This window comes from Fukomys damarensis, unplaced genomic scaffold (assembly GCF_012274545.1).
Source record: "Fukomys damarensis isolate Sample0158 unplaced genomic scaffold, DMR_v1.0_HiC HiC_scaffold_24, whole genome shotgun sequence".
NCBI classification, from domain to species: Eukaryota; Metazoa; Chordata; class Mammalia; order Rodentia; family Bathyergidae; genus Fukomys; species Fukomys damarensis.
The window spans coordinates 26,166,298-26,191,784 of NW_022900936.1; the positions used below are offsets into that span (position 1 = coordinate 26,166,298).

The 25,487-nt window shown below is 33.8% G+C and overlaps 2 long non-coding RNA genes across 3 annotated transcripts in view; one reads left to right on the forward strand and one right to left on the reverse strand.

Annotated features, from left to right (window-relative positions):
• Positions 1–3,949, forward strand: part of LOC104877263 — a 6,171-nt gene extending 2,222 nt beyond the window's left edge. The window contains exon 3 of the long non-coding RNA XR_784551.1: positions 3,838–3,949. This is a non-coding gene — a long non-coding RNA (uncharacterized LOC104877263). The remainder of the gene's footprint in view (positions 1–3,837) is intronic.
• The window catches only part of LOC104877264, a 314,343-nt gene that overhangs the window by 76,145 nt on the left and 212,711 nt on the right, over positions 1–25,487 (reverse strand). The window lies entirely within an intron of this gene.

A 25,487-nucleotide genomic window follows, 5' to 3' on the forward strand; every position in this document is an offset into this window, starting at 1 on the left:
AAAAAAAAAAAAAAAAAAAAAAGAAAGAAAAGAAAAAAGAAAAAGAAGAAAAGACAATGAAAACCAGTGATTAAGTGGAAAGAAATATTATAGAATTTAAAAATGAAGTAGGTGATTTTAAATATTAAGTATCACATAAAGATTACCACTAAGAAAAATTGAAAGAGTTAAATATTCTCTTGTTTAAGAGTAGGGGAAAAATTATAAATCTTTTTAGTAATGGCGTCTTTAAGAGAAATATAAGGGTGGAAACTTAATGAACTACCCATTCTGAACTGACTACTATAAATAATCCATTAAAGGGGATTGCTACTATTTTGACTCTATAAACTTGAAATGGGGTCTTTCAAAAGTGTGGCAGGAATACCTTTTTATATATGCCACTCTGACGCCACAATTTTTCTTAGAATTTTACATTGTGATGAAGATTTTTAAAAGCTTACTCATTTGAAACAGAGTGATTTTTCTTGTTGCATTTGTCATACATTTACTGAGTTTAGCACAACTTTGTAGCTCACGAAGTTACAAATCAATTTTTCCTGAACTATTTCTTCAGTGATTTGAGTGCTATCTCTACTTTTATTTATTAGTCTCTTATTAGTTTATTTCTTTTCCTTACCTTTTGCTTCTTGCTTTATATACCTATCAAGATAACTATTAAGATAATTCTAATGTTAGAATTGTCAGAAGAAAAGGTTTTCCCTATCTTTCTTCCAAATTTTAACTTTCAAAAGATTTATATCACATTGTCTAATTATGTGAAAATCTTCGAGATGATTTTTATTAAAATTAATTTGAATTTTGTACATTTTTAAAGGCAAATTGACTTCCTCGTGGTTTTGTATGCACTCATCCACAAAAACATAGAGTCCTTGTTTATTCATTTAAATTTTATGGACCTTAATAATATTTTTAAACTTGGTCTATAAAATTCTTGTACATCTTTTGTTGAAATTCACTGAGGATTTAAGAATTTTGGCTACTGTTGTTAATACATGTTAATACATCTTTTTTTTGCAATTTATATAGATATTTTTAAAGATATAGATATTAGAAAAAATAATTTTGCTGAATTCAAAATTTTCTGATAGTCCATGGTTTATTTAGATTTTTCTGTCTGCCAGCTACTGTGTTCTTTAATAATTACACTATTTATAATTTCTTTTCCTGTTGTGTGACCTTGATAAGTAAGAATACTATGATCGAAGCCACCCTACTCTCATTTCTGATGCTCAATTACTTCTAATGGAGTCTCTCTGAGGGCTTTGACAAATAACCCTAATTGGGATAAGAAAATCCCACCTTTTCTTAATTTACTAAGATTTTGTCATGCACAAATATTAAAATTTGCAAATGCCTTAGAAGATTTATTGAGAAATGTCTTTTTACTATCTTATTATATATGTACATTTTGAAATACCCTTACCTCTCTTTATTAAATAAACACTGGTCATGATTCATTTTTACAGACAATATTAGATTTAATTTTGGGGGCATTTTAACTAGGATTTAAAAATTGTGTGAAGTAAAATTGATCTGCTGTTTTCATGCATCAATAAGAAAACTTCATCATTTTCTTTTTCTGGAATTTCTATTAGTGCCATGTTGTAGTCTTTTAGTATAATCATTAAATTTTTGCTTGCAATGTTCCATGTTTTCTGTGTAGTTTTATTCAGCACTCTGTATGAAGTCTTTAGCATTTTCTAATACCCTCTTAGAAAAGATCTAGAGTTCATACCAATTTTGATTATTTAATATAAATTTCTATGATTATGTTATTTCAATATCTTTTAATAATTTGAGTTTTGTTGCTATTTATTGGCTCTTGTTACATTTATGTCCGTTTTGGTTTCATCATAAATTATTTATTTTTGACTGAACATTTCATTTTCATTTAGCATTCTGAAGATCATAAACATTCTCTCTCAGATTACTTCTCCATCTGTTTTACGATTTTAATTTTATCTGGAATGAAATGGCTTTATTCCAGATTGTCAATTCTGTTGGCAGTCTTTCTCAATCCCTTCCTGGCCTTTGGCTAATTTTGAATGATAATTCTTTTTTTAACTCACTTTCTCCTTCTTGGCCTCTTCATTTTCCTCCATCTACTTGTAAGGCACAAATCTCAAGTCTCTCTGAGGCCCTGGCTAAAATCTAGAGACATCACTCCTTCCTGACACATGGTGTCCTCCTGATCCAGACCCTGAAGCATTGCAGCTTGTCTCATACCTCATTTTTTTCACTATGTTTTTGGATTTTGCTTTTCTGACCCACATATTGGTATAAGCAAGGGCCACACTACCTGTTCACAGAATCTGCCAAGTGTGGTGGCACAGTCTGAAAGGATGAGGCAGGAAGATCTCGAGTTCAAGCCTCGCCATGGGCAATTTAGTGACTTAGCAACTTAGCAAGGTGCTGTCCCCAAACAAGCAATAAAACAAAACAAAAGCAAACCAAACTAAAAGCAAACAAACAAACAAGCTATTTTCCCCAGCCTCTTCTCATAGTACAAATTGCTGCTGTAGCCCTTAGATTTTAGTATGGAGTTTCCCTTGGGTGGTGGACACCTGCTGTACTCTGTCTCACCAGGCTCCAGATCTGGCCAATGCTGTCTGCTTCTGGACAGGGCCTTAACTGGTCCAATGCTTCACCTTCATTCAGCAGTGTTTTTGTAGCCACAGGTTTCCCTGCATTCTGTGTTTTAGAGCATGCATGTCTAACTCAGGTCTTCATGATTTTTCTCAAGAATTTGTCAAGAGTTTGGAACAGTGGATATGCAAAGTGAGACACTAAAAAACATATTGGCAGAAAATTCTAAAGTCACATGAAGTTTTAAACCTTATTATGTATTAATAAAACATCTTAAAGATGTTTCTAGTGTGATACTGTATTTAAAAATTATCATTAAATAATCCAGAAGATTTTTATATAGAAAACTATTGTCAGAATCAGTGGTTAATATATTTAGAATGAAGAGTGTACCTCCCTTCTAATTTATGACTGAGTAGGGCCGGGGATTTAGCTCAGTGGTTCTGCCGCCTGCCTTGCAAGGACAAAGACCCAAGTTTAATCCCCGGTACCAAAAAATAAATAAATAAAGACTGAGTATAGATAATGGCAGAGATAAAGCTAAATCAATTCTATTTAAAAAGGGAAGGGGTGAGAGAGATCAATTCAACTCAATTGCTTCCTTCCCGAGTAGAATTCATAATACTTTGAAATCCAAATTCAAGGATTTTAGGATTCATTAATCCACAAAATTTTAAAATCAATAAAATGTATTTGTATATATAAATTTTCTAAATAATAATATTAATGCCTTGACTATACTTATGAAATACTTTTGCTATGTCAGATCATTGTGTTCATTGTATCCTCATGGTTCCTCGGTAAGGTGAATAAAACTTCTGCTCTATCGTTGCAGAAGTTCCTGTATAGCAGATTGTGTTTCTTATGCAAGTAAGTGGTACTAGTTAAAGACATACACGTGATTAAAACCTGTGACTAGCACAGTTTGTTGGTAGGTCAGAGAGGCCTTTATTTAGTGCTCTTAACTTGACATCTTCATCATGTCTCTTGAAGGGGTGCTTCAGTTCATGCATGGCTCCACTTAGAATCTCATTCGAATTTTTGCTATATAATAAGTGATAAGAACGTCTCACTTTACTCCTGTGTTCACTATTGAAATGTAGCATATAAAAAATTTCATCTGTGTATGTAGCATACAGTCATTTAGATGGGATATATAAACTATATAAAGTTAGATGTATAAATTAGGCAATTTTTCAGGAAAATTATTTTCTCTTCCTCTTTAACTAATACATTTTTGTATTGCAGGAGGGCTCTATGAATCGCTTATATGAGCCGATCCTAGGGAAGCAAGCTAACCAAGGGAGCATCCCTGGCAGAACTGGTTCTCCTGCCTCACGCCTTGGAGAGAGGGGACAAGCACCACACAATGTCTGAAGGTGAGTGAAGCCTTGAGTGTATTTTTTCTCCACTATATAATTAGACTCACTGCTCAGTGACCCATGTTCTTGGACATGTCTTTACTTACTTTAAATTTCTGATTTCCTCTTCATTGTTGTCTCAATGTTTTGGTGTAACAGAAACTACCTTTCACTGAGTATATTTTAGGTGAAGTATGTGTTAGGTGATTACATATTTTAATTCATTCTTCAAATTAATTTTGTCACATTAAATTTGATGAGGAAATTGTAGGACAGACAGGTAAGATAATTTGCTAAAGGCAGTAGACCATTAAGTGTTAAAAGGTGTCATTTAAAACAGATATATATCTGTATCAGTTATTTCTGGTAAATCAAGTCTGGGTATATAGGATTAGGGGAGATGTGGATTTTTAGGTTTCCAATTCTCCTGATGTAAAGGTTGTCACCATAGCTTATTTCACACTACCAAATGTCAACTATGAGCTTAACAATGCTAATATTTAATTGTTAATTATTAATGATCTGAAGTGCTGATGCTAGCACAACATTGCTTTCCAGCCCTATACCCAAGTTAGGGTAACCGCTTCAATTTGTGAACACTTAACATCAGCTTACAAAATATTTAAAAAGAATAGGAATGCAAATCAATTTGTGAATTGCTTTAAAATTACTAGGGATGAAGAGTTTGATAGGCTGGATGTAACAGGGACCTATTTAGCAGTGCTGACTGCTCTTTTAGTCAATTGTGCTGTTCCAGTTCCCCAAGATGAATATAATCAATGTGTCCTCTAAACATACACTAATAATAAAACATAAAATCATTTTAAAATATTTTAATTCAGTGGAAACTCTTCCCTTGATTCTGTACCCTTTTCAATATCTGTAAGATATTTATGCTGACAGATACAAATAAGAGGAAGCTGTAATAGCTTTTGCTTATTAATATGAGAGAAGTAGACCATTTACATGTTTGTAAGCACTTTCAACCAGTAATTAAAAAGAAAAAATTAAGCAGGCTAATAAGCCTGAAGACATTTCCTTAAATGTTTAAGTTTAATGCGTATACATGAAAATAGAAACAAGTTCATGGTTAACCAGTCTGTGAGAAATTTTTAAACATTACTTATCTTGCAAAGTAAGTTATAATAAAAAACAATTTAAATTGCTAGTTGAATATGTCTCAGTATTTAATATATATATATATATATATATAAACATATACATGTATATATTGTGTGTTTACATGTATATATGGATATATGAAATATACTATACTGAAAAGTGATTTCAATAATTGATTCCAACATTTAATTGTTGAGTTATACAAATTACTCTGTATAATTATTATGCTCATAATGAAAATAATTTGACAGTTTGGGTAACTCAAAGTCATTATTTAAATAATAAAATGAAAGATTTTCACAGTGTAGTTAGTCTCCCTACTTAGTGGTTAGGAGCTTTCCTGAGTTTTCCTCTGATCATCAAAGCAGTGGATATTTTGTCTCCTAGTATTGGTCCTATTTTGTGTTTCCTCCTATGTCAAGGGAAAAAAAAATGGGGCAAAGATCGACAAGTCAGAAGAAGATTATGCTTTTTGGACTGGTTCTCTAGAAATACTCTGATAACTCCCCTATGTGGCTTGAGTTATAACTGAAGTTCTCAATTCTCAATCACTCCAAAGATATCTGTAACCTCTCCAGACTGGAATATGCTCTCAAAATCTGTAGAATCAACGTGCCAGTGATTTTAGTTACTATAGTGGAAATTACAACTCATAATAAAATATCACTTGCCACACGAATTAAAAAGAAAAATTGAATGAGAAAAATGCTGAGCTTTTCTGATTTCTTTTATTTATACACAGTGCTAAGGTTTTTACTATTGTAAAAATGCTGTTTTAAGCATGGTGGAAAGTTCCATAGGTGAATGTAAGATTCTCCTGTGTTTCAAAGGAGATGATCTAGTGGATAGCAAACTGCACATTTAAGAACAGTAGAAGTGATGAAGTGAAAAAAGTGAAAATATCACAATCATCCAATTTGTATTTTAATTGCAGCCCCAGGAAGGGGTGGTTATGGTGAGCTGAGGAACCAACTGAAATTATAAGATTTTTATTAAATTTTTAAAAGGTTTATGATAAATATCTACTTGTAGCATAATAGAAAAGGCATGGAGTTTTAGTACTGCTAAAAATGGCACATAAAATGTTTTATAGAGTGAACATTCATGCAATTAAATAAATATGCTAAAAGCAAATATATTAACATAATAACCTAAGTACTGACTACTCTTTTTATATTATTTTAAATGTAGACTGTAAATGCTTGCTCCTGTACCTGTTTTAGTATTTCCTTATCATGTCCAAAGATGATAAATATTTTGAATTAGAGAAAAAAAGAGTAAGAACCTAGGATGCATCTCTGTCAACTTGGAGTTAACGGGATCAAGACAGCACTTTCTGACTTTCATCTATATTGATCGAAGGGAGCAAATGATTGTGAATTTTCACTTCATTTTGTATCTCATAAATTAAAAATTGATAAATAAAAATGTTAAGCGTTTTAAGAAATGAGCTTAGCCGGGGATTTAGCTTAGCGGTTCGGTGGCCTGCCTCGCAAGCGCAAGGACCCGAATTTGATCCCTGGTACCAAAAAAAAAAAAAAAGGAATGAGCTTATATGTAGAGCAGGGACAGTGTCCCTGTTATTTATACATTGACATTGTAATATTGAATAAATATTTGTAAGGTAAATGAATATGTTAATGAAGTTTCCTTACTCAAGGTAATGAAAGCATTAATAACAATGTTGAACTAATAATGCAGTATCTAAAGGCGTGAGCTTCAGGGACAGCAGGAATGAGTTCTCATGCCATTTCTTCTGCTTGCAAACTATCTGACCTTGGAAAGTTGCTTGAATTTTCTCTACCTCAGTTTGCTTGTACTGCAGAATGATCACAACATTCCCCTGTATCAAGCGGGTCAAGTTCAGTTTCATAGAACAGATTCCACACTTGGTGAAATGAGCAGGAATGTTTAGCACAGAAGTTAGAGAAACACCAGGAGAGAAATGGCAGATAGCTTGTATTAAGACTGCTGGTGAGCTAAGAATGACTTTTACATTTTCAAGCAAAAGAGAAATAAAGAGGCCAATAGAAGCAATAAAATATATCTGTGGCCTGCAACTAAAATATTTCTGACTGGTTTTTCACAGGGAAGTTTGCTAGCCTTTGCCCTAGAGCTGCATCATGCAGCCACAGGTGGCAACTAAGTATTTGAAAGTGGTTAATCTAAATGAAGATGGCAAATAAATGTAAAAAGTATGAGATTTTGAGGACCTCATATAAAAACATTGTGTGATATCTTAGCAGTTTTAGTTTGATTATTTATAGAAGTGACAATACTTGAGATAATTTAAATGAAATGTTAATTCTCTTAATGTGGCTATTAGAAATGGCTTCAAATTTAGTATCCCATCTTTCACATTTCCGGTGAATGCATCAGATGAGTTAACTATCCAGGCTCCAGGGGAAATTATGGAATGTGATTTTTTAGCCTCTGGCCTCTGCATGTAGGGTGACGTGCTAGTGATATGTTTCTGCAAAGACAGGAAAGGTGCCCAGCTTTCTGCAGGTGGCTCCCTAGGGTTGTGGACAAAATAACTTCTGTCATTTCTATGCCAAAGTCAGGTTTTAGGATAACATTTAAAATGACTTGGATATAGCAACTCCTCAGCAATATTTGAGACTTGTAAAGTGTTAAGAAATGATGATCTGCCATGTTTTTCATTTAAGATGGAGAGAAATGGCAAAATTGGCAAAACTAATATCCTTATAGTTGAGAATAAATCACAAAGGACTTGCTGTGAAAAAAGACTTTTCTATAACTTCTGGCAGCTGTCAACAGCAGTTGGACTTCACAATCACCTGAAAACCCAGTTTGGTCATGTTACATTGGTAAAAAGTGATTTATCACAGCCCTGCCCACTAGAAATACATTGTGACCCATATATTTAATTTTTGATATTCCAGTGTTTACAACAAAATTTTTTAAAAAAATAATAGATGCAATTTATATAATGTGTTTAAGCCAATTTACCCAAAATATTATCATTTCAACATGATAGTAATTAGATTCTTACATATAAACTAAGACTGAAATCTAGTATTTATACTTAACAGCATATCTTCAGATTCTTAAGTTTTTATGGGCAAAGTGAGCTCAGTTGAGTAAAATAGTAAAAATGATACATTTTTACTCACTTTTGCTTCTCAAATAAAGATACAGTAATTAAATTACATTTAATTTGTAAGTCGCATCAGGCATATATAAAGGGATCATTTGCCACATGAGCCTTTGAAATTTCTGGAAGAATTAAGACACCTGAGTAATAGATGATATCAATTCTCCCCTTTACTCAGGATAATAGAGATATTAAAGTATAAAAGTACTTGATTATAAGCACTTAGACAGAGACTCTCGTCTAAGTACTACCCAGGACCTGCTTAGCTTACAAGATCAGATGAGATCAGGTGCATTCAGGGTGGTATGGCGGTAGATTTAGAAACATATCTGTTTATCGGAGAAGAAGCTGAGATTAGTGACCTGGGGGAAGTGACAGGTGAAGTTAAGCCTGGAGCTCTGGTTTCCCAATGCTAGATTTGTCCTTCGGCTGCTGCCACCAGCTTGTTTATGTATTATGTGCACACAAGAGAGAGACTCGGAGAGAGGTGAATGGGAGAGTGTGTTTTGGGAAGATAAATAGTGAGGAGGAAGGGAAAATAGTAAAAGATAGAATTCAAAAATATATGCTAAATATAATCTGCTGTTTTGTGGACATAGCAGAAATAAATTCAGATGGCCAATGATGGTAATAGTGTTGGTTTTTATTCCTGCTCCCAGGCTGGCAACTGTATGTCCTTGGGAATGTTATCCAACTTCTCTGATCCTAAGTCTTCCGAGCAATACAATATGGATAAAAATATCTGTCTTTTGGTTTGTAGCAAGGATCAAGTGTTATAACACACATTAAGTACCTGGAAAAGTACACGTTAATGATTATTTCCTTTCCCTCTGCAAACCATTACACTATAGCTGAGTGATCTTCTAATTTAACATGCTTGATTAAAGGATTTAAGTCAAACTTTCATTTAAGCTCAGATGTTGTTTTAAAATAATTGCTCAAAAATATTTGTAATCAGTTCTCATTACCTAAAAGCATTGATTTTTACTAGGCTGGACAAGAAGCAAAAGGATTTATTGTTGCTGTGCATTACAAAACCTGAGATCTTAATTTTTACAAATTGCTTCAAACACCTAAGTTTAGTGCTATATTTAACTATTTAGCCTTGGATTTCCTACCACATGTACATACCTGTAAGCAAGAAAATCTATCATAGTAGCATTTGTTTGCCTATTAATATGAAATATGTTTCAGGGTTTTCTTTTCCTCTTTAAGTTGACTTTTTAAATGCAAGTTTAATTTTAAATACTTATTTATCAACATTATGCACTTAGAGATATCAGTTAAATTGTTTCCAGCTACCAGAAGTTAATTAAAAGGCAATATAGCAGAATCAAGCATAGTTTTAAAGACAAATGATATGGTGCATATCTAACAGTCACTTAGAGCCCAGTATTAATGACACCAAAGTCAGGGGTTTAATCCCCTTATGGCCAATTAATTTTACTCTACTTCATAGCCACCAGCAGTACCCACAAACAAACCCCCAAAGACATCTTGTATATGTAGCCCATTGATTATTGAAGTGTTTGTGTTGGAGGACAGGAGTGCCCAGCACAGAACCCTCACCCAACTCAAGGAAGATTGGCCCTACTTTTGCTTTTGTGTCATGAAGTTTTTTCCATTACTATAGTCAGGCTTAAGGCCACAGGGTGCAATTTTGTCAGCTTAGGATGATTCACTTCACAAAAGTAAAAACATTAAGAAAGAAAACTGAATTTGCATCCTGGTTTGGCTCCTAAATATCATTAAGTGAGCCATTACCAAGTCGGGAACTCAAGTTTCCACTTATATGTAATATTACATAATAATAAGATGAGATGCTCTTTAAGGCACCTTAGTGCTCTGAAATTATTCCATGGATACATATGAGATTTGCTTTTTTGGTTATTTTGGAAGTGGGAGAGAGAGAGCTAACTAATATCAAACACTATCGTTTTCCTTTTGCTGTACAGAAGGTAGAACAGTAGAATTCTATAGCCACTAGTGAGCTCCAGTGTACTGAGTAGGTTTCTCTAGAGGGTGTGTGTGTGTAAGAGAGAGAGAGAGAGGAGAGAGAGAGAGAGAAGAGAGAGAGAGAGAGAGAGAGGGAGAGAGAGAGAGAGAAACTAGTAGTCTGAACTGTGCAGGGCAGACCAGCACACTGGAGACCTATAGGGAAGAACTGATGTTACAACTAAAGATCGCAGGTAGTCTGGAGGTAGAATTCCTTCTCCCCTAGGAGTCAGTCATTTCACCTTAAGGTCTTCAACTATTATTCATTATATTATAAACCTAAATTAGATGACACCTATCCATATGGTAGAGGGTAATCTGCTTTATTCAATGTCTATGGATTTAAATGTCAATCTCATCTGAAAAAATGTCTCTACAGCAACATCTAGATTGGTGTTTTTAACAAATATCTGAGTACTGTGGCCTGGTCATGTTAATCCATAAAATTAACTATCAAATCGTCTTCTGGAATTTATGTCCTTGTGTAATCCTCACCCTTGCATATAACTTGGTTTCAATAGAATACAGAAAGCGACTTCTATTATTAGTTCACAAATGGCCTGGCCTGTCCCTATTGCTTTCTTGGCTTACACATTTTTATGACACAAGATCCCATGCAGAAGAGCCTCCATGGTGAAGAACCAAGAAGGTAATGGAATTAATATGAGAAAATGAAAAAAATGGAAACAAAATCTTTGTAAATAGAGATGGGTAGAGGGTTGAAGGGAGGGCAGGGGAATGGGGAAAAAATAAGAACCAAGATTCATCATGTAAAGGTGCAAATCTCCAATGATGAATGTCATTATATTGTATACCTAAAATGAAATTAGTTAAAAAGAAAAGACCTAAGAAGAACATTAAGTCTATAGCCAGTATAAAAGTGAGGCTTTCAGTTCCACAAACTTCAGAAAAATCAAATGTTGTTAACAATCACTAAGAGGATCCTTTACTCATTTGAACTTTGGATGAGACTTTTGGGTCAACAACTTGACTGCAACCTTATGAAAGACTGTATAACAGAGAACACTTCTAAGTCATGCACGCGCATATTCTTGACTCACAGAAACTGGGAGATTAGAAATGTATATTGTATTTGACCATTAAATTGTTGCACAGTAATAAATAATAAATAGCCATTAAATTCTTGCATGATAATAAATAGCTACCACAGGAATTTAAGTTAACCTAAGATACTGATCAAAGTTATTTATGGATGACAAAATCTATGCCAATTTAAGCCAAAAAATTATAAATTACACTGAACGCAGAATCATTAGTACTCTGAGCTTATGAAAAGTACTCTAAGAAGTACACTGCTAAACCTGCCACACAAGAGCTGCTGCTTAGGCCACAACCTGAAGTGACCATTAAAGAAGCCACCAGCACAGTGGCCCTCTCCAAAATTATCTCTGCTGAGAATTGGGACCTTAAAAATGGATCCTCAGCCCTACCCAATTACCCACACCTGTAATCAGAGTTCCCTGGGAGGTTGGAGCAGGGTTGTCTCAAGTTCTGGGCAATATAGTGATTTTGTAAGACATGGTCTTAAAAGAAAAAAATAAAAAAGGCTGGAATGGTGAAAAATAAAAAGGTTCTGGGTTTAATCCCTAACAAGCCCCCCTACACACAAATTATCCTTACACTCTGCCTTTTTTTTTTTCAATTAGTCACTTTTATATCTGTCTTCAGTTGGTACCTGTGATAGACGAGGTTTAAAAAATATAGATCTTATTCTAGTGGCCAGGGAAGTTAGATGTGATTCCATCCTTTTCCACATTTATCTTCACATCTTCCTCATCTTTCTACTTTCTCTGAACATTGATTCAATGCATGATAGAGACTCACTCCAAGAAAAAATATTATACTGAAAATGTTTGGAGAGAACATAAGAAACAGTGTGATTAAATTGTGTGTTGTAAATATCAAGTGTAACTTCTACAAGAATTATCAGAAATAAATCTAAAAAATAATTTAACGAAGTAATCCAGATGTGGAATTTGAAAGTTCCAACAAATAAAAATCCCAGCTTCAAAATTTATCTCGTAGCTTCTTGTGCACAAGTTCCTTAAATTCATTAAGTCCTTGCTTTTCTCTTATAAAATGAAGGTGCATTTGTTACTTCTTAATCATCATGTAATAATAAATGACAAGGTATTTCACATTATTAACATGGTGGCAAACACAAAGAAATTAATCGATAATGGATGTTAATTCAAAGCACATAGCTGTGGTATGTGGTGTAACAGGACAAGTTCCACAAGGAAGGTGAGATTTAAATGGGGCTTGAAAGGGAAGAGTGAGGGTTAAAATGGCTAAAGGCAGGTAGTTAAGACATCATGCAGAATCTTAACACCTTTCACAAAAGGTCTTAAAAAGCACTTAGAGTCTAGTGTCTCATAAATGAATAGATAAGACATTGAAGAGTGACATGTCATCTTAGAATAGGTGAGTGATGGGGAAGCCAAAGTAGGTGACTCTTGGGTTAGTGTTCTAACCACTTAACTGCATTGCTTACTTGGCTCCAAACTATGACAGTTGGGAGTTTTCTGATCTGTCTCCATATCAGCAGCAGCACTGACATAGCTATTAATATCAGAGACACTAAGGAAGAAAATGAGATTAACAACAGCATCCCATCAGCTAGGTCTTCATTAATCTATCAACAAGAGGAGTCAGTGTCACAGCAGTGCATGTAATCCTTTCCTTGATTTCTAGATCATATAATGACTCATCACCATCCAACATACAAAACATGGGTTACGTTCATTAAAACGACAGCACATTTTTTTTCATTTAAAAATTTTCCATTATATTTGTGATCACATACAGCTGTTCTTCTGCCACCAATTCATATGGGAACATTTTGGGAGGATTAATTAGTTTTATCTTGTAAATAGAAACTTATGTTAAAATAAAATGAAATCAATAGAGTAAGGTTAATTATGCCCTATACTCTTTTTTATTTCCTAGGCTTTATGATACAATTACTAATTGAATCTAATGAAAGCCATAGTTATCTCTTTAATCATGCTTTAAAGAAAAAGCTGTAAAGCACAAAAGCCCATTCCCACTTTAATTTTCTCTTAAAAGCTTTTGTCATCCCTACTGACTTTGGGTAGAACAGGAAGCATGGATTATTTTTGCTAAGAGGGATTTTAAAGTTCCTATTCATCAACCTTCATTCTACAGATGTAAAGACATGATATAACCCTGAGAGAGTCTTTGGATCTTGCCAAGTTTAGTGGTAGGCACAGAGGAGGAAGCCAGATTTTGGAGTGCTGCTTTGATGCTTTTCCATTGGCATTTACCATCTCTTTCCAATCATAATTTTTGCATATTTGTTTGGCTTGCTCTATTCCATTTGTGGCTAAATAAAATAATGATGTAAGTGCCAAGCAATACAAAATGTCATAAACATTGTTTTTTACCTTTCTGAAACCTTGTGTAAAGATGAATTCACAAATTAGAACATATTCAAGGCTATTTAAAATAACTCTTTCAAGAAATCAGGAAGGAAATCTTTTTGAAAAGGAAACTTTTACAATGCTAATAATCATCCCCTAGGTAACCTGTCTCCCCGTCCTGGATATTTATAGTGCTAAGAGAAGAGTTTGTTACTTCAGGATTGATAGACAGCTCACTTAGCACACTGGTAGACAAATGGCAAAGTTCATACGCAATTTACAAGCTCTATCCCTGATGGATTAGATATGGTTCCTGTGCATTCTCCCGGCACTACAAGCTGTATGATCTGCCCGAAGATGAGGGGCTGTGCGGATGCTATACATCACCCTCTTAGAAACATCAGAATTCATTAGCTCTCTAGAGTTGTTACTTTGAGACAGGAGCTGTACAGGCTGGCAAAAACAAGGTCTTCTTTTCCCATCAAGAGGAACTGGTGGTTGCTTTTTCTTCATTTCATTCTCATGGAAGGATAAAATCTGTTTTCCTTGAGAACTATAACTAAGTAATATACTGGGGAGGGGGGGAGGTTCCAATGTTCAAACTTACTTAAATTCTCTGGTTTCTCAAAAGCCTATTTTTAATTATATAATGTTGTCATAAAATACCAAGCAATTTTTGATGACTATGGTAGCATTTACAATTGTTTTTAAAACACATTAAAGTTTGGTCTACACACAAGCCTCCAAAGAGTACTAAATTATTATAATCCCTTCAAAAAATGTGCATTCTCAGGTTTTTGTTAAATAATTACATATGGCATTACATTTTCTCTGCATTTTTGTAGCCGATCTCCCTTCTAGACAATAGTACTTATTTGTGAGATTTTTGATCCAGATGACAGGTGAATTTTGTATCTTTGTAGTCAAGCATAGAAGTTGCATCATGTTGCCATGAAGACACTAGATATAAAAACCTCAGCTTTACCACTTACCAGTTATGTGACCTGAGGCAAGAATTTCTACAGCTCTGGGTCTCGGTTTACTCCTCTGTCAGTTGAAGAAAATTGTAACAGTATCAACCATACAGGATTATTTGGAAAATTAATTAATTATGGCTAATGGCACTTAGAACTGAACTTGTGTTCCACCATTATTATTTAAGAAATAAAGTCAAAAAGTTAAAAAAACATCCTTGTCATTCTTAGTAATTGCTTTAACCAAACGGACTCATACTGTGCACATTTACTAGCGTTTTTCTTTGTTGTGTGCTCTGATCCATAACCAGACTTTGCTCTCATGGCATTTCTGCACATAATTGTAGTCAGGTGTAGAGGCAAGAAAAAAGAGTTCATGGGTGATACAACTCCTTTATCTTTGTGATCATTTGTTCTAAATGACATGCATTTCTCCTTTGTTTCCATAACAAAGCTAAAAGCTTAATGCATATACTTTTTCACCACCCCTGTAGCTTTAAGCACACTACAAAGCCTATAATCATCATCTTTGCTAGATGTGCATTAGAAGTTTTGAAAAGGGTCTGAGGATGTAAATCAAGGGTAGAGCTCTTCCCTAACTAACATCCACAAGGGCCCCGAGTTTGCTATCTAGTCCTACAATAAATGAGTAATTGAATGAATAAACAAACTTTCATTAACACTCAGGTGGATTTTGAACATCTTTTTCTTCAACTTTTTTTTTCTTGAAGCATATATAATTAAGAAATGTACAGAAACTCAGTTTAGCTGTGGTTCTTGGAATTACTTTAATATCAATAAAACTATTTTAGTTAAGCAAGTGAATAATTTTCATTATTGTAAGTAATTGAACAAACTAGAAATAGTTTATTGTGATGGAAATTTATATGTACATATACATGTGTTTGTATTTATGTCTAACTCTTATGTAGTATCAAAATTCTATGTAATTGCTAATAAAAATTCATCTAATGAGAAATAACATCAATCATTAGTGTCTTTAATTTATTTGGCATCATCAAGGATTCTATGCCAGTTTATTTGGTTTTCAAGGTGGAATCTGAGAGGATCCTGAGATCAATAGTCATTGTAGTAGGTAACTGAAAGATTATTTGAAATTCTTTTTTTGGTTCCAAAACAGTTACGGGTGGAGCAATCACTATCTCAAAATACAATGCCTGAGATGCTGAGTATTTGAAACTGAAGGAAATTAAGAAGGAACACAAAAGCAGGAAGTTGTAACCTCCTTCTGTTGGAGAAACCCTGTATTTCCTGAAGTACCCTAGAATTTTAAATACCACTTATGCTTTTCTCCCCTGACACAGGCCATGAGAATTAAAATTTTGCTCACTCCTTCCCTGACACAGACCGTAAAACCTAGGAAGGTCTCTCTATGTTCTTCTCTTTCCTCAGTCCCTTGAAGGCCCTCATGAGAGAAGAGGGAAAAATGTCCCACAGAGAAGCCATGAAAGATCTGAGCAAACAGGTCTTGCCAAGTTCCCACAAGCTTACAACTACTATATTGTACCCTTTGTCCTCCAGTTATACTTCCTCATAGCTGTCCATAAAAATGCAGAGGTTTCCCTGGGTCTTTGGGTCTCCATTTCTAAGCTTCTATGCCACCTAAAATTTTTATTAAATAAGTATGAGTACTTCTGTCTCACTGATCTGTTTTTGGTTAAGGGGATGTCAACCATGAACCTTACATAAAAAAAGCAATATTTTCTCCTTACAACAGTGTTTGGAGTATAGTTAGATGCTCAATAAGTGTTTGTTGAATATAGGAATGAATGAACTGAAATAGAATAACAAAGCAACTGGCATTTAATTGAGATAAGGCAATGTGTACTTGACCCTGGACAAGTCAATTTACCATTTGAACCTCAATTTGCTCATTTGCAAATCAAAGGCCAGATCACATGAGCTTTACAATCATAAAAATTCACCATGGAATTTACACCATCAATTACTGTCAGTCATTTTTCTCTTGTGCAGAAATACCTTTTGCATTTCCATTAAGCTATACAATTCTTAACAGTCTCTTCATTTCTCCTTTGATTTTAAAATTTGAAAATAAGACTTATAAACCAATAATGCAAGAAATAAGCTCATACTAGACTCAGCTCCAAAGGATAGTAATTTGTAATGACTGCATGAGAATAGAAATATAGGATTTGAAATTTAAACTTTATTCTTTAAAGTGGCATCTTCTCTTCTTCTTATTCTATATAAGTTTTTACATTTGACCTCATTTCATAGTTACATAGAAATGCTTTACTGCTAGAGCCTAACCTCATTAACTTTATAAAAAAAAACAACACATGTCAGGCATATTCCTTAATTTTTACTGACCCATTTATAATAGTTTACCTATGGTTTATTTTTTTATTTTCCTAACAATTTTCAGGAGTAAAAATTAAATTAAGTTACAAATTCAGGCAAATGAAAAGTTAAGAGCAATGATTAATGCTTGATTTAGGGCATAATGAAATGAAAGCTAACAGGAATAAGTTTTACCTATTTTTTATGGTAAGTGTCAAATCTATGGACTAGGCAAAATAATTTCACTGACTTCCTGAAATGTAATCTTCCTTTTGGAATTCAGAGCATAACACGCACACACACACACACACACACACACACACACACACACAGAGCTGTAGCCCTAAAAATAAAGCTGTATGTAGTCTTTCTTTGGGTTGCCCCTGCAGGAATGAAGAACGCAGGGTCTGAACTCTGAAGTTTGTGACAGTCTGCTTATGCAAGCAGAAGCCAGACTGGAAAGCAGTTTACATTTTCTAGAGCTGCTTTGAGTCTGGCACAAGCAGAACGAAAAATTCCTTAACCAGTTCAGTGGCAATCTGCAACTAGGCAACTCTCAGGGAACACACCTATTCTTCTAATTATTATTCTAAGTAGATGTTGCCTCATTTAAGCAATCCTTTCCTCATATAATCACTTCAGACCTACATTTAATGTGCTTGACTCTCCTTACCCTGCAGGAGGCAGCACGCCTAAGAAGTGCTTTAGCTCTTTCATCTTAGTAGGAATTCCAAAGAACTTTAAATTCAGTTTTTTCCAGAGTATTCATTACAAGAAAATTCTTTAACCAAAGAGAATCAAATCTAAACTGATTTGCTACAAGGAAAAAACCAAATGACCCCCATTCCCTGTAAAACAGTGAATACTCTCTAGAGGACGTGGCGGTAGACATTCTAAAAATCTCACCTGTAGTCCTTTGAAATTATTGCAGTCTTGGCCTAGATATTCTCAGAACTCAACCCAGAAGCTGGCTGTGTCCCTTTCACCACGATCAACAATCCCAAATATTTTACGTGTTTAGTGTGTCCAGCATCCAACTCTGAGTTCTAATTTAACAAAGGTTTTGCCCAGTTGAAGCATAAGAAGGCATCTTCTTCTTCATTTCTAACACCCCAGGCTAAATTGTCTGAGTTTTGTGAACCATCTGGAATCAGTTTGTTTAATAGTAAAGACAATGAATTACTGATATAACAATTGATAAGTAGATTCAAAAAATACTCTGATTCAAGGATGAAAAATACAAAAGGTAGTTCCCAATTTTGCTTATTGCAAATCTAATTTTTGTACTGGCCCATTCTCTCTATTTTCAGAAAAGTTAGAATTCATTTTGAGGAGTGCAGGATTTCTGATCTCATAAGACTTATCTGAACCCATATGACAAATTAACGATATTTAGATAATGCATTCTGATGAACAAGGCACATTTGTCCCAGATTATGTAAATGGTGTGAGCATGGAATTTAACCCTTCTGAGTGAATGCCAAATGTGTGACAGGAAAACGTTGCTATGGATGGCTGTACTCACTTCCTGATGACCACTACAAAACTGGCTAAATTTGCACACAATTAGCTGCTACTCTGGGGTTTGGGAATATCTGGATCAACACATAAAGAATTACATGGAAGACCTTGGAAAGAGTTTGGTTACTTTTAGACTCAGGATGAGAGAATTGCTTAGGGTGTGGAAGGAGTGCTCAATCTAACAATGAACTCCTCAAATTCCTGCTCACCATAAGGCTTTTTGTGACTCCTACATCTTCTACATCCTGCCCCCTATGATAAATTCTCCTGTAGGTAGCATTTCAAACTCTGCATAAAATGTGGGAAAATACAAAATTCAAACTTCCTGTGACAATGAAATAGTGATATAAATATAATAAGGGTTAGAGAACTGCTTCCCTTAGTCACTATGCAGGGAAATACTGTCTTGGATTTGACTGCACACACAGTGGTACTATTAAATATTTCAGTAATAAAAGAACCAACTTCCTTTTTTTCTGAATCTCATCATTTCTCCTTGCCTCAACATAGTGTTGTTTTCCCTACATATGCAATGTTAGTAGAATATGGTCCTAATTTTCTTTAGTACATGATTTCCAGTCATGCCAAAACAAAACAAACTTTCTAGAACATGGTCAGTTGCCTATTACATGTAGTAGTATATATGATAGTATATGTTCAGTACACTTTGCTTTGACAAAGGAAAAAAAAAGAACAACAGAAAGTCTGAGGGATTCTTCAGGCTCTGCCAAGTATGGTAAAAACCATGACAACACATTTTACCTTAAAAGTGTAAGAGATTTTATATTTTGAAGGAAAAGTTCAGATAAAACAAGATGTATTTCTACATCTCTAGGATACTGTGATAGGCTACTTTCCCTCTTTCTTAAAAGGATACACTGGGCTGGGAAATATTCAGCTCAGTAGCTCAGTAGCGTGGTTTAACATATATGAAGACCTGGTTTAATCCCTAGAACCACAAGGGAAGAAAAGATGGGACTGTGCAACATTATGAAAGTTGTCTGGTATGTATCTCTCCCCTTGGTTTTGTTGGGTTGAAATTGGGAGGATTTAATTCCATGTTTTTATTTAAAAGACATTTTTTTTCCCTTTTTAAATGGGCCAGGACTTAGAATAAAGTATAAACTCTAGTTAATAAAGAAAGTACTGTACATTACTCTTTTCAAAGTTACAAATATAAAAAGAACAAAAACAAAATGAGCAAAAAAACTGAGTCAAAATTCTAGACACATGGCAAAAAATAATTGTACTCATGGATGAATGATACTACAATGCTCTCTGATTTCTTGGAGTGGTTTTATTTTATTTTACAGGAAGTTTCTAATTTTGAGAATGGAAACATGAATAGAAAAAGTAAGTCAATTTTACCTCATAAACGTTATGTTCTCTTCATTCTATAATGTTGAATGTGAGTATTTTAGTGGGTTTCCTGACAAAGTACTTTTTTTTTCACCGTCATATACAAATCTAGGTGTGTATTACTCTGCCACCATTTCTCCATTTATGCTGATGCATAGAAATTCTGTATTGTGAAATTCCTGTAGAGAGGGATATGAAAATTAAATTTTCAGAAGGAATGTACTTAAACGAGGCTCAGATTAAAGTGGGAGCCTACTTCAAAACGTGTTTCTATCAGTGACCTATTAATCATCTAAAGAATTCTTCTAATCCAAACCAAAATGTGTTTGCAAAGAGATTTGGATTATTTAGGTCAGTCCTGGCTTTACATTTAGTACACTGAGCTGCCAGAAGACGTGACATACACGTTATATAAGGTAATGTTTTTTTTTAACTAATAAGCAAGAAATACACAGGGACAGGAAGTTGGTTTATGGGGAAATTTACAGCCCATTTGCTGAAAACGTAGGAAAATGGCTTCCTTGCTGCCTAGATTGATTGGAGATCAAATTGTAAATGGTGTGAAGTCCTCTCTAAGTAGTTTCTTTACAGCCTTCATCTGTCCTGGCCCCCAAATTCTGTGTTCTGTGTCCTTTGTTCCCTTTCCTACCCAAAGCTTTCTCCCAGTTAAGGATATAAAATCTCATGATCAACAGATCAGAGTGCCTGCCAGACAGAGGTAGTCGCATTTTAGTCTCATCTAACTACTTACCCTACAACACTGGTGTTTTAAGCATGAATTGAAATAAAAATCAGGCCTCAGCATGACCTACTCAGTTTTACTGCCCCACATATGTAGCAGTTCATTTTATTAGGGAACTCCGTAATTCTAAGTCAACTACTTAAAGGAAATTGCAGCTGTTGGTGCATCCACAGATTAAAGTATTCCAAAACAGAGGCACTGGAAGAGGATAAATTAAAGTGAAAGTGCCTGATGCTGACAAATTATGATTTTTTTTCAACATCAACCCAATTGAATAAGGTGGCTCTCAGATTCTAAACTATAAAAATAACACTGAAGATTCTTTCCTGTTTCTCAAATGTCTGTTCCCTATTGTGAATAACATCTCATGTTGTTGCATACTTTTTCAATTTGTAACAGTGTAGCTTCTTTTGAAATCTTGCCATATGCTAAGAAATGTCCTAAGCATTGGGTGTTAAAAATTTTAAAACAGCCCCTCCCCAAATGGTTAATAAAAAGAAATTTACATATACAGCTTTTTGCTTACAGCCTTGAGCTTAACAAAAGTGTCAATTTGGTTTTATTTAATAACTACAGAATATAAACAGGGGAAAATACTTAAGCTATAACAAAATTATATATACAGGATATATGCATGAATTGATTAACATGGTCAAATCAGCAGAGTGCCATCCATTGTTTCTGTTTTAAAGCATTTTATTATAGAAGTTTCCAATCATGCATAGAGGAGGAGCTCATGATAAACTCACACTGTCGAGTTTGAACAAGTATCAACCTACTGCATGTCTTATTTTATCTCTATACTTATTTTACTACCCCCCCCGCCCAATCTCTACTTAGTTTTTTAATAAGGCAGGTCTCTGAAATATAATTTCATGTTCTGTTATATAGTTATAGGAACTTATTTTTTAAAAGTGTAATCAAAATGTACTACTTCCTTAGAATGAAATGAGAAAAATATCATAACATCACCAAATACACAGCCAATGTTAAGATTTCTCTGAGAGCCTCAACTACTTTACAGATATAGTTTGAGACAGGATCCAAACAAGCAAGCTCAGTGCAATTTTGTATCTCTTAATTTAAATGTTTCTTTCTTTTTCTTTCTTTCTTTTTTTTTTTTTTTTTACTGGATGGTACTTCTGTCCTTGCACTTGAGAGGCAGGAAGCAGCACCACTGAGCTAATTCTCCAGCCCTGTTTCTTCATTTTTTGTTGAAGAGCCGGCGTTGTATGCCCTCAGAATTTTCCTGAATTTTTGAATTTTGCCCATTCAGTCATTGGAGATTGACCAACTCAGGGCCTTTGCACGGAGCTAAATCCCCAGCCAGTTTTAAATTGTTTATTTTGAGATGGGATCTTGCTAAGTTTGCTTAATTGTCCAGGCTGGTATTGAACTTGCCATCTTTCTGCCTCAGTCTCCCAGAGGTCTGGGATTATAGGCATGTGGTACTTTGCCAAGATCCTTGTTATATTTTTTGAAACACGTTTCCTGTAGTTGAATCTTGAGATGTGATATAATTAGTTTGATATTATATATGTACATATTAATGCATGTATCTATGTGTTTATATTTTAAAAATATCTTCAGTAGTTTGTACCTCCTGATGGTGATACTCCTCATTGGGTTCAGATTGTATAAAAAAATTCATCCAACATAAAGTTGGCCATTAGTCTTTTAACTAAAATCTTTATCAGCAATTGGTGATTACTTTCTGTATCTATTGTTTTAGTAACGATTGCATAGTGTCTCTATCAATGTGTATCATTTGTCCTGTATTTGTTAAACAGAATTTCTGTTAGCCCTCTGAATCTACAAGTTTTACATCTGTAGATTCAACCAACTACAGGTTGAAAATATTAAGAAAAAAATTGCATCTGTATAACATGTACTGACTGTTATTGGCATGATTTTCATTTAATAATTTGCCACGTAGGATCAGAAAAGTTCATGATTATACGTATTCCTTAGTAACAAGTAGAATTCATTTCTGACTTATTGCACACATACTAGTTTCTGTTTGATTAAAGTGTTATTTATTAAATCTTGATTTAACTGTGTTGTTTTATTCTTTTAGGCCATTTCGGAGATTTACATCTGAAAATAAAATATTTGGTTAGTGATTTGTAAGATTGTTTGTGCAAATTATGTATTCTATTCTCTAAAAAGTTCCTTTCTTCGGCTACTACCATAAAGAAACAATGTGATCAATGAGAATCAAATTGAGTTTTCTTTCGATTCTATAGAAGACATTTTAAAAAGAAATATAGTTCCAGTGTAACTTCAAGTAACTAAGATAAAGAAATCATTGATTTATTTGGGATATTTCCTTTTATATTTAAAAAGAATAATTTTCTTTGGTGGTTTATTGGCTGATTATCTTCCAGCTCTCCACATTTAGCTTGGCTAGTGCATGGTCAAGGTGACCTGTTAGGGATTTTTTCAGATGTATGAATTTAGCAATAAATAAAAAAGAAGCAGAAAAGTTTTATTATAAAAGACTCTTTCACAGCATTTTACACACCAGATCTTCTCTTTAGTTTATGTCATTACAACACCCATAGTACAGGCAATTGGTTTGATTTGTATTTTAATTCTAAAGTAAACGTTTGATTCTATTAACAACTTTCAGAAAGTTAATGAATCAACTCCTTCCTCTACAGATTCTAGGGAGTCAGTCATTATAAAACATTCTCTCACAATGACAAAACATGTGGTTTATCCAGTCAAAAATCAGTTTATCCAGTGTGAAAATTTTGGTTTCCTTTTCTCCTTTCCTTCTTCATTCAGGGCCTCAGACTATCATGCTCATCACTATTTTCCTCATTTCAAAACCAGTTTCCTGGTAGGGCTGAAAAGTGCAATATGACCATGGTGATCATCCTCAATGGGTGCATCTTCCAAAGGTAGCTAGCTGCCTTTCATCAAGTTTGAATTGCATCCAGCAGTGGCATCCATCAGGACTGTGTCCTATCTCACTAGTCAGCATCCTGAGAGCCCTACTTGTTAAATATTTCAAATGTCAGCCATGATTTGATTAGTTCATAGCATTAAATAAAAGGAAATAAGGGAAAATGTTTGTACTTACAAAACTGTGGGTATTCATATAAAAGCATAATTCTTGATGATCACTTGCCTTTTCCATAATCAAAACATGAGAGTGAATAGTGATTTTCAAAAAAATGCAGCATGCTGGGTTTGTCTCTATTTTATGCTTTGGTTATATTATGTAAAATTTGTTTTGTCAATGTATGCTACTACCTATTGAATGATTCGTCTTTCAGAAGAGGTACCAATTCTTTATTTGGTAAAATTCATTTCTCTATATGTCTGAGTCTCACTTTGGGAGGACAAAGCTCAGCAAATTATGATTTTATGGTTTCACGATACTATCAAAGTATAATATTCTCTGTGCAGATTTACTTATTTTGAAACGATGGAGAGTGTGAAGGGTGAGGATACCTTAATTTATGTATAAATATGGTCATGAGCTCAAGAAAACTACTCTAAAAATAATGCAGTTGTAAGTTATCAAGTAGTATTGGAGTAACAACATTTTACCATATATCCATGAGTGCTCATATATAGCTCATGGATATAAATGCACAGCTCACAGGTCACTGGGGGTCATCCATCAGGGAACAGAACTCCCAGGAAAGAGCCACAGAGTTCCTTAACACATCACTTATCAAGAAACAACCATGAGCTGAAAGTGTTTTCATTCCAAATTTCTTATATTTACTAGACAGATGTTACTATAAGTTCTGCAAACCAATCTTCTGCTTTACTTTACAAGTAAAAACTTGAATGACATTCTGGCAGGAATCCAGCAAGGCTGAGAACGATTCCCACATCAGAAGGCTCTGTCAGCTAAAAGGTAATTGCTAAATTTAATTTGGCTGATTTTGCATTTTTCTAAAGTAGTTTAAAGGGCAGGTAAGAGAAATTTACATTTTTCGTCATTAAAATAAGCAAGGCATTGTAGCCTATTTAAATGAAAAAATAAATAAAATAAATATATATTATAAATTATTAATGTTTATAATCGAGAAAATATATGTTCATGTATTTATACATGAAACATACAACATACAGACAGGAAATTAAATCTAATTAATTTTCTGGTTGAAAGAAAAAGCAAATTATATATTATAAATAATATCTGAAAGTCTTCAATGTTCAAAAGAATTTTAAAATGCACTAAAAATCAGTACACAGAAAACATTACAAAGATGATATATTTAATAGTTGTTACATTAATTTTCTTAAAATAATTTCAGAAAAATAACCTTGGTTACTGAAGCAAAATTATATCACTTCATAATTTTAATAGTCCCAGGAAGAATGTTCAGGTATAGATGACATTATTATTAATAAATGACTTCATAATTAAAACCACAACTTTGGGGAGGTAATTGATTAAACAGAAAGTTTTAAGAATTCATGAAGATAAATAACAGTGTGAGAAGTTGATGTACTTGGTATCCCCTCCCTCCAAGTTTATTGGAATAAGAAGTAATCAATGATGTTAGTTATTGATAATTCAAAATTTTCTGATATTCAACTAAAATGATTTTAAAACTATTTTGGAGCAACAGGAGTTTAATGCATTTTTGCAGAAGGGAGTTTAATAGTTTGAGTATACATTCTCTCATATTTTGCATTTTGGTTTTTCAAAAGCTATTAGATTCACAAACAATTTTTATAGAAATAACGATCATCCTTCTTTTGAAATATTTCAACTTTATTCAAAATTAGGTGCTATTTTGTGAGTAACTTTAGTTGGATTTTTAAATATTTAAAATTTTCTCTACAATAAATAAGTGAAAAACTTCTTGATTATTTAAAATATTTTAATTGCAACAAAGGGATCCTTTATGTTGATTAGAGTTTTTAGTTACATACAACATGGATGCCAGTCTACTCATCTGCATCCATTGTCAAACATGTATCCATCCTTTCTTCATTATGTCTATTCAT